General features: G+C 42.5%; 1 protein-coding gene across 10 annotated transcripts in view; it reads right to left on the bottom strand.

Annotated features, from left to right (window-relative positions):
* Window positions 1-10,435, bottom strand: part of ADCY2 (adenylate cyclase 2 (brain)) — a 282,664-nt gene that overhangs the window by 44,088 nt on the left and 228,141 nt on the right. The gene's annotated exons all lie outside the window — the stretch shown is intronic.

The following is a 10,435-nucleotide window of genomic DNA, read 5'->3' as shown; positions in this document are numbered from 1 at the left end:
ATACACACACACACACACACACACACACACACACACACATATATGCATATGTACATATATATTTCTTAAAAACATAAGCATTGCAATATGTTAAATGCCAATGTAAGAACTAAATGAGATTCTATAATAAAAAGTGAGAGGTAGATAGGTGAGCTTAAAGAACAAGCCCAGCAGCCCAGCATCACACCCCCATTGTTGTGAGACTTTCTGCAAGGTAATTTTCTCCCAGGTCCTTCTCTGATTTCTCTTAGAGCAGCCGTGGGCAAACTACGGCCCGCGGGCGGATCCGACAAGTTTGAAATGAATAAAACTAAAAAAAAAAAGACCGTACCCTTTTATGTAATGATGTCTACTTTGCATTTATATTAGTTCACACAAACACTCCATCCATGCTTTTGTTCCGGCCCTCCGGCCCAGTTTAAGAACCCATTGTGGCCCTCGAGTCAAAAAGTTTGCCCACCCCTGTCCTAGAGCCTGTCTGGAAGCATGAGCTGCCCTGCACTCCAGGGGCTGCCAGCAGCCGAATCTCTGGCTGGTGGCAGGAGGCACACACAGTGGCTCTGGAGGGCATTTTCCCACCAGCAACTGGGGAGGAGCCAGATTTGTACCTCAGGCTTCTAAAGAGCAGGATTTGGTGGTGGCAGTAAATATGTCATCCAATAAGATGCACTTTCATGCTCTGAACATGCAGTGTCCCGGAGGGTCACAGAGCTGGAGGACACCCACCCGAGGATGCTTACTTACATCATTATCATTTAATGCATGCCAGTTTTAATAATTTACTACCACAGACCCTAATCAGATTTATATTCTGGAGGAGAAGCTATAACAAAGTGTAAAAAGCAGAGATTCAATAAAATGTCGTCGTCATCTATTAGAAGATGATGGCATTTGGTTTGATTTTGGTAAATTAATATGTATCTGCATCTTAATCAACTAGAATTAGTGTTTTTGTTTAAGAAAGAATGGTTAAAATCAATGATTTTGGGCCTATACACAGAAGTTATAAAAAAATTTGATAATAAATATGTTTAAGGGCAGAAATGCAAAATGGTATTACTCTAGGAAAAATTTAAAGGCAGCTCAGATTCCATATCACTCTTAGGTAAAATATTATCTAGTTATTGCACAGACTTATTTTTGAAATTAAATTACTTTGTTTAAATTTTAGAATTATATATGATGATAATCTTGCCAAATGAGCTAATAGGAATATGTTATACTTTGAGCAGCGATTAGTCGCTTAGTGAGACAGATGTGGGCAGACACACGTGAAATTGTTTCTGCTCCTGCAACATGCTGGGCAGAATTACAAATCTGGGTCCATGTGTGCCTACTGAACATGTGGCAGAGTGTCTGGGAACACCTTCACTCTTCTATTTTTTTAAAAAAATATATTTTATTGATTTTTTACAGAGAGGAAGGGAGAGAGATAGAGAGTTAGAAACATCGATCAGCTGCCTCCTGCACATCCCCCACCGGAGACGTGCCCGCAACCCAGGTACACGCCCCTGACCAGAATCGAACCTGGGACCCCTCAGTCCGCAAGCCGATGCTCTATCCACAGAGCCAAACTGGTTTCGGCTTCACTCTTCTATTTACCCCTAGAAAGAAAACACTTGGGGCACCTCACTAAAGACCATGGGTTTGGCACGCACTGGGTTCAGGATAATGAATTTAGGATGCAGTAGGCTCAATTCAGTCTCCTGTTCAGTCTTCATGTATGCCTCAAAGAACACCCATGCAAGCATTTTTAAACTTATGAGAAATATTCATTGCTCTCAAGGTCAGGGAGGCAGGCAGCCATCCCGGTCTTTTTACTCCTGGGACCGAGTTCAGGCAGAGTGAATAGAACTGAAATATAAAGATTGGTAAGCATTGCTGGTGGCAAGGACAAAGAAACAGAAGATAAGAGATGAGTACGCTGAACTATAGGGACATTTGGGGAAGAAAAGGAGGGAGATAAAGATTATGGAAGCAGAAGGAACCAATAATGAAGAAAAGTAGAGAAAAAAAGACCAAGATCTTAAAATAGAAAAGATCTGACTAAGGAAAAATGGGAACATTGATTTGATTTGAAGTCCTGAATAAAAATTACAATTGGATCTTGACATGGTCATTCACTTTAGTTTATTCTGTTTTGGGTTAAGTATTCAAATAAAGTCCTGGGTGCAAAAATAAGTTTATCAAAATTTATACCATCCTAATGAAACATCCTATATAATAAAAGGCTAATATGCAAATAGACTGAATGGCAGAACAACTGAACAACTGGTTGCTATGATGTGTGTTGACCACCGGGGGCATGCGTGGAACATGGCGGGCATCAGCCGCGGTGGGATGGTGGAGCAGGTGAGCGGGAGCGCCAGACCAAGGTGGGGCGCCAGTCGCTGTCATCAGGGTGAGCCTCTGGTGGTTACTGAAAATTCTTTGCTTCCGCGTGCCTAGGTCCTGCCCAGTGCTTGCACCTGCTGCTGGCACTGGAGCCGCCCCTTGCACCCACTGTCAACCCCGGCCCCACTCGCACCCACAGCCAGTGCCAGAGTTGCCACTTGCATCCACTGTTGGCGCCTGATGCCGGTCCCGATTGCTCAGCGCCATCAGTGGGTGTAAGCATCAGCTGCTGGCCCCGATCATCCCTCAGGGCTTCTCCGCCTCCCCCTGCTCTTGAGGGGCGATTGGGGCCGGCAGCCACCACTCATATCCACTGATGGTGCTGGCCCCACTTGCACCCGCTGCTGGAGCCGAACCCAATTGCTCTGCGCCATCAGTGGGTGCGAGTGGGGCTGGCACTATCAGTGTGTGGGAGCAGCAGCAGCGGGAGTGGGGCTGCCGGCAGAAAGGGGACCGGGGGCTGCGTGGGAGGTTTCCGGATGGGGGCACGGAAGTTGGACCAAGACCCAGCCGTATGCACACTGCAGCCTTGCAGCCCACAGTTCCTTTAAAGGTGCACAAATTCATGCACTGGGCCCCTAGTAAATAATAATATCTCAAAGAACATGTCAGCATTTATTCAGAAGATGCTACTTATGGAAATGAGCCCACGTTAGTCACTCTAGTTGATCTTTGGCTTAATTACTGGCATAATTTTACCCAATTCTGTTTCCTCCCTCTCCTGATCATCAGTGGGTCTCACTATATCCTGTGTTTGCCTCTTACTTACAGTGAGCTCACTGTGGGCCTTCTAGCAATGCTCTTGGTTGTCAATGCCACACCCACTGACAAATTTGGTATTAGTACTAAATGTAGTGGATGATCTAAAGGAAAAATAAAATAAATTTATATGAAAACCCTATCATAGAGATGGTGCTGGGGAAAATGAGCAGTGTGGTTTGCTAGAAAGGGTATAGGGTGAATGTCAATGTTCTTCATTCAGTAAAGGCAAAATATTCTCCACAGAAAAATACAATAAAGTGTTCATGCACTGTATTTGGGTTAAAAAAATATTCCCACCAAAAATGTTTCCCTTCCTTTCTTCTTATTTTTATTTTTTAATGTTTTGCACTAGAAACAATTGGTAGTCTCTCACTCTAAAATACCGTATAATTTAATGCAGTAATTATAAAAGCTTTTGCAGTTTCATTAGTGTCCATTTAAAAAAATAAAATTAAGTACCTGGAAATAAGTAGATGCTTATATCAAGTGAAGTTTTAATTCAGAACAACATTCAGAAAAATTACATCTATGTCATATTGGCTGAGTAACAAGTTTGCATTATTATAAACACAAAACTTATCTTAAAATCTTGCCTGACAAATATGGTGAAATTTATCAGATAAACATGTACTTTTGTGTATTTGTCTAGAGGAACACCTTCTTTGGCATTTAGTTGGCCAAGGACTGTAGTTTTGAATGGCAGCGATAATTATTTGTAACAGTTAATGTCACAGAGACTGCCATGTGTGCTTTGATTACTTAATTGTACTTGAATTTCTTTCAGAAAGGAGGCTTTATTTCAATCAATCATATTTTACAAAATCAACCTGTTTCTTTTGTACTTCCTGAGTGAGCCATATTCCTCCATCATTCACCCACTTTGTGGCATCACAGCCTGTCCACATCGCATTGTCTTTGCTGAAATGCTTCTCTCTGGCCACAGGAAGAGCTGGTTGAGAGCAGTGACCACATCACCCGGGTCTTTGTACTCCCACAGGCAGCACAGTGTTCAGCAGCTAGTAGAAACTCAATAGATGATTACTCAATATATTCATTGTCTTCATGATGAACCCTAAAGGAAATTCCCAAAGGCCAGAAACAAAGACGCAGCTCAGTACTAGAGAAACAGTGTCCTGGGACTGAACACAGGGAAGAAGATGTTGCCTTGGGTCTGCAAATGGTGGGCAGCTGGAACCAAGACCCCTGAATAAAACCAGAGGCCTCAAAAGGCTGCTCCCTCCATGTAAACAAGTCTACAAGAACTCCACGAATTGGTTGAGGGAAGCACTAATAAACTTTAATGACAAATTCAAACTCTAAATGGAGGTGTCGGGTTTGAAATTACTTGATCTGCTTCATAATGAGAATTTCAAGTTGAGGGGTTGTTAATCAGTTCAAAAATCAGAAGAAGTCTTTGGGGCTGTGGCAGAAGAAAGAACAACACTGCTTATAAATGACACCTGGTGCACATTTGTGCAGGGCGGGGGTGGTGGGGGAGGGTCCCTCAGCCTGGCCTGTTCCCTCTCACAGTCCGGGACCCCTGAGCGGTTTGCCAGCCATGAGCCCAGCTTCTGGCTGAGTAGTGCTCCCCTTGTGGGACCACACTGACCACCAGGGGGCAGCTCTTGCATTGAGCATTTGCCCTCTGGTGGTAAGTGCGTGTCATAGCAATCAGTGGTTCTGCCATTTGGTCAATTTGCATATTAGCCTTTTATTATATAGGAGACTTTACATTACTGGGTGCAGGGCATGTCCCAGTTGTGGGGAAGCCATTCCCACTGAACATGACCTCACAATAAAAAAAAAATTAGAAACTACCTAAGACAATGGACCTCATAAGAAATACTCAACAGACATAACAGATTATGGAATTAGCACAAGAAGATCTGTAGATATTATACCAATCTGAAATAGCCTATAAAATAAGATTGAATGAATAAGGATGAGTTGGAGTCTTTAATAAATGAGCAGTTAAGAGAAAATAATAGTTGTTTTTTTAAAAAAATGAGCCTTATAGACTCTCTGGAGGTTAAAATGTGGACATTGACATTAAAAACCCAAGAGAGTTATCCTAAAGAGGATAAGATGCCTGTGAGGAATTACACATAAAACTGCACAGAAAGGTAAAGAGATGAAAAATATAAAAAAGACACTGATGCACGGAAGCTACAATACAAAGTTTCAACATACTTGTAATGAATATTTGAGAAAAACAGGACAGAAAGACTGGGAAAGAGGCAAAATACAAGGAGATATGGGTGAACATTTTGTGGTTCTGGACAGAATATGAGCTCTGTGGTTGAGGCGACACACTGAGTCGCAAACAGGAAAAATAAAAGTAGACCTACACTTTAACAAAAGAAATCTATTGCCCATGATAGACAAATAATAAATACTACAAAAACAACCAGAAAGAAAAGACATATTATCTACCAAGGAACAGCCACTAGACTGTAGCTTTCTCCTGAGCATATTATTGTCCAGGAAAATACAGACTCATGTTTTCAAATTGTTATAAAAACTATCAAAAACAGATGATTTTCCAAGACAAAAGGTAAGTGGATATTTTATGCACAGGCTGTCTCTGAAAGGATTAGAGAAGGAAGGAATAATCCTTTGAGAATATGGATACCAAGTCCTGGAGGAAGGAATGATATTCATGGAGAATGGTGAGAAATCGGCAAACAACAAGAATAAATAATGAATAATAAAACCAGTTTAAATTTAGAAAAATTCAAATAGTACTCTTTGTCTTTCTGTGTTATTTTATGGATTAGTTTTTCAGCTCTTATCACTCCTTCTGTATAACTTGAAGTTTTAAAAAATTTTTTAATTTCTTCATTGTTTAAAGTATTGCATATGTTTCCTTTTTCCCCCATTGACCTCTCCCCGGCCACTTCTATCCCCCTCATCCTCCTACTGTCTGTGTCCATTGGTTATGCTTTTATTGAGTTTTTAATTTCAAGAAGATGAAAGATGGAAAAGAAGGATTAGATTTAGAGACTTAGCGCTTAGTCCCTGTATTCTTCAACAAGAAGATGGAAATACTAATAGACTCTGTGAGTCATGTGCACAGTTACATGTTTTAAGTTAATCACCAAAAGAAAATAGAATTTATAATTTCCATGTTGCTAGAGGGACTATAGGAGAATAAATAAATCCAACTGGTTCAAGAGAAGGCAGGAAAGGATAAAAAAGAAGTAGAAACAAAGAAGATACATGAGGGATAAAAAAAGCAAAAAGAGTTTGTAGCAGTAATTATAATACACTGAAGTGTATGACACTCGTCAGGTAACAGAGGGGGATTTTGGGTCTGAGGCAGTAACATAAAGCTGCGTGTTGCTTATCACCTGTACAACTAAAACTTGCATAAGGACAAGGACAAGCTGAAAAAAAAGATGGAAAAGGGACACTTTCTCTTGGAAAATACGAACCAAGAGAAAGCTGGTAGTTATATTGACATTAGAGAAAATAGACTTGAAGGAAAAACACTCCCGTGGGGCAGAAAGCTTTTCTACCAGCCGGTGTGTGACCGACTTTTCTTCCCCAGGAGACCTCGTACTTGTGCTTTCATCTCAGCCTGCAGCAAGGTTGGAGGCTGGCATCATATTATCTCCGCTGTACAAAGCACAAGACGACCACGTCGAGAGGAAAGGTCTTCTGACATTTTCTAACATTTTCATTTGGTGTATCTGGCGTACTTGTTCTAAAAGGTGCTCTGGTGTTGTTTCCTTGTGTGTGTGTGTGTGTGTTTTGGTAGTATTTTTCATTACAATCACTGTGCTCTATTTGTTACCGAGATGTAAGCCCACTTCATGTAGTTTAGAAAGTTAAACCTGGCAGAAAATGTACACATTATTATTATTACTACTATAACAGTTTTTTTTATTGCTGATTGTAATGAAAATGTGAACTTGAATCTCTTATTCTATGTCTTCGTTTCTTGGATAAAATGGATTGTTTTACCAAATAATATATATGAAAACCCTTTGAAGGGCTCATATATGTGAAAACGTTTTGCAAAGTATTAAGGGTACTTTCTTACTAGAATATTTTAGAGTCTACATATATTTATAAGTTGACATTTTATTTCCATTTTACTGAAAGTCTTTTAATGGAGTTATACTTTCCCCAGAATCCAGTTTTAAATCAAATGGGACAACATCTGAAAAAAATGTATTTTAGTAAATTAGACTAGAGGAGGAGAATACAAATGAGGTTCTATGTGAGGTTATCTTGACTTATGAATGTAACTAGAGGCCAGGTGCACAAATTTGTGCACCAGTGGGGTCCCTAGGCCTGGCTTGCAGGATTGGGCCAAAACCGGCTTTCTGACATTCCCCGAGGAGTCCTGGATTGCGAGAGGATGCAGGCCAGGCTGAGGGACCCCACTGGTGCACTATCGGGGCTGGGGAGGAATAAGGGAGGGCTCCAGGGCATGTCCGGACTCCAGCAGCAAGATCATCTACCAGTCAGAGCGTCTGCCCCCTGGTGGTCAGTGCATGTCATAGCGAGTGGTTAAATGGCCTTAGCATATCATTAGCACATTACGCTTTGATTGGTTGAACGGACGACCGGATGACTGGCCACTTAGCATATTAGGCTTTTATTATATAGGATTTTTATCAATGGGTGCTCAGCAGTCAACACAAGGCACCCTCAGTGCTGTGCTGGCCAGTGACCATGAACATAGACATCACTGTCTAGAGCTGGGCACTTGTTTGTTGGCGACTCCACATATAGACTGGCCCCCTGGAACCTGTCTCCAATTAATTTTAAGAATTCTCAGGCTAGATTCAGATTCTGGCTCTAACACCTACTTGTTGTACACTGCAGGGCAAGTTTGTAGAAAATGCAAGGTGCTGTCTAATTAACTGTAGAATGCGTGTTTCTTCTAAGGCAGTGGTTCTCAACCTGTGGGTCGCGACCCCTTTGGCGGTCGAACAACCCTTTCACAGGGGTTGCCTAAGACTATCCTGCATATCAGATATTTACATTACGATTCATAACAGTAGCAACATTACAATTATGAAGTAGCAACGAAAATAATTTTATGGTTGGGTCACAATATGAGGAACTGTATTTAAAGGGCCAGAAGGTTGAGAACCACTGTTAAAGAATTTTAACCGAGGGTAGGAAACCTTTGCAGATCTTATGATTAACCCACTGATAATTATGAGCCTGCTCCAGTCTCCATTTCCATCCTCAAGAGATCTGCTCACAACTCCTTCACATTATTTTCCATGGGGGGAAACTTCTGAATGATCAGAATAGGAAACTCGCTGAAGCCCATGGCACCCCAGAGTCCTGGGTTCTGTTTCAGCTCTCGAGCTTACAACTCTGAAATGCCAACCAGCCTCTGCCATTGGAAGCTAAGTACCTCTGGAGGCACTGATGCCAAGGCGCCTAATGAGATATGACATGAGGGGACTCCAGGGTGATGGGCCAGGATGTCCCTGGCCAGCAGCCTGGCAGAATTAGGAGCAGGGATGCAGCGATGGTGAGCTGAATTCAGAGCTGCCAGCAAGGAAGAACTAAGGGTGTGTGAGGACATGGTGGGACATTTTTCTGAGCAGTGGTGCCAGGAGGTTGCATTTGGGTGCAACCCAACATTCCTTCAAGCTAACTGATATTAAATATTTATCTTGTGGTTCAAGTGCCTAAAGTACGATAATGAACAAAACAGGGCTGACGCAAACTCACTGAGGATCATTTCATCTAAAATAATACAAATAAGAATACCAAAGAGGAAGCCCAGTCAGCAGGCACTGGGAAAGCTGGCCGTGGGCTCCACAGGGCTGGGTTAGGAAGGTGAGAGGATCATTTCCAACTGAGGCGTCAGCTGGAAGCATGTCAGAGTCAAGGAATGAATCATGGCGCATGTAAGGAGGAGTTCCAAGGCAGCAAGATGGGGCCACTGTCACCACTGCTCTCTCGTTCACACATTCTTGTACACACAGAACCTGCTCCTTGCAAGGATGTCTTGAGAAAAGATTAACATGGGTTCTCAGGGGCCCCTGGGAACGATGGCGTTGGTGAGACAAGGAGATGCTACACAGAGCCTGCTGGGGGATGGGAGGAAGGAAGATAGAAATGATAGGAGTCCAGCAGCAGGGGCTTAGCACATGCTATACAACACAGTTCCGTGGTCGGCATTCTGCTGGGTTCACTGGGAGAGAGGAAGCAAGTGTAGGAAACAATTCTTGTCGTAAGGAACCTGCTATATACTGGGGAGAAAGCAGTCACACTCACAAAAAGGGGGTCGAATGAGCTGCCATGTAATCAAGTGCCAAGTTATGTGGTACAGACCCTAAGTCTCAGGAGCTCAAAAAAGGACACCTCACAAGGGCCGGGGCAGTTTCTGAAAAGTTTTCTGGGAAGGCCAGCAAGCGTAGAGGGCACCCACATGGGCAAGAACTGAGGAGTGGGCCGCGGGGGCAGGGCAGGGGGAGCACGGCTGCCTTAGCCACTAAGGCAGGGGTGAGGGTGCGGGGCAGTCTGGGCTTCTCACTGCAATACTGACACTAACAAATACATTTCCTGAAAAAATTTTTCAGAATGTGTCACTGGATGAACACCTGTGTGATTTTTTAATCAACAGGAAAGAATTGCATTTCATTAGCACTCTTACTTTTTTGCCCATTTTGATGTTTCTCCACCTGTTTTAAAAAAATCAAACCCAGTTGGACAACGACCAATCAATTTTATTTACTTGCCATGTATGTTTTGTGTAACAGAGGGTAACAAAGGTAAAGCTCTTGGTGGAAAAATATCAGTCAGGCTCACCTTTTATCAACCTCCTTTATATGAAAGTATTTTACTTTAATTCTTCACACAGAGAATTTAATATCAATATTAGTATGAATACTGCCTTTGGCATTTATGTTTTCAGAAAGTTAACATAAGTTATTAGAAGGTGAGTCTGGACAGAACTTAGAAGACAGAACCTAGACACAGAACCTAGAGACACAGAACCTAGAGACACAGAACCTCGACAGAACTTGGCTGGAGATGCTGGCTACTGAACCTGGCTGAAGAACCTAGACGGAGCCTGGTGAACCCGGCCACAGAACCTAGACACAGAACCTAGAGACAGAACCTAGAGACGGAACATGGCAAAAGATCCTGGACAGAAACTGGCAACAGAACTTAAAGACAGAACCTAGCGAGAGAACCTGGCTACAGAACCTGGATAGAATATGGCAAGAGAACCTGACTAGAACCTGGTGACTGAACCTGGCTGGAGAACCTAGCGAGGGAACATGGCTACAGAACCTGG

Source organism: Myotis davidii, unplaced genomic scaffold (genome assembly GCF_000327345.1).
Source record: "Myotis davidii unplaced genomic scaffold, ASM32734v1 scaffold135, whole genome shotgun sequence".
Lineage (NCBI taxonomy): Eukaryota > Metazoa > Chordata > Mammalia > Chiroptera > Vespertilionidae > Myotis > Myotis davidii.
Note: the sequence above shows the minus strand (reverse complement) of the source record. Positions and strands in the feature narration are given on the sequence as shown.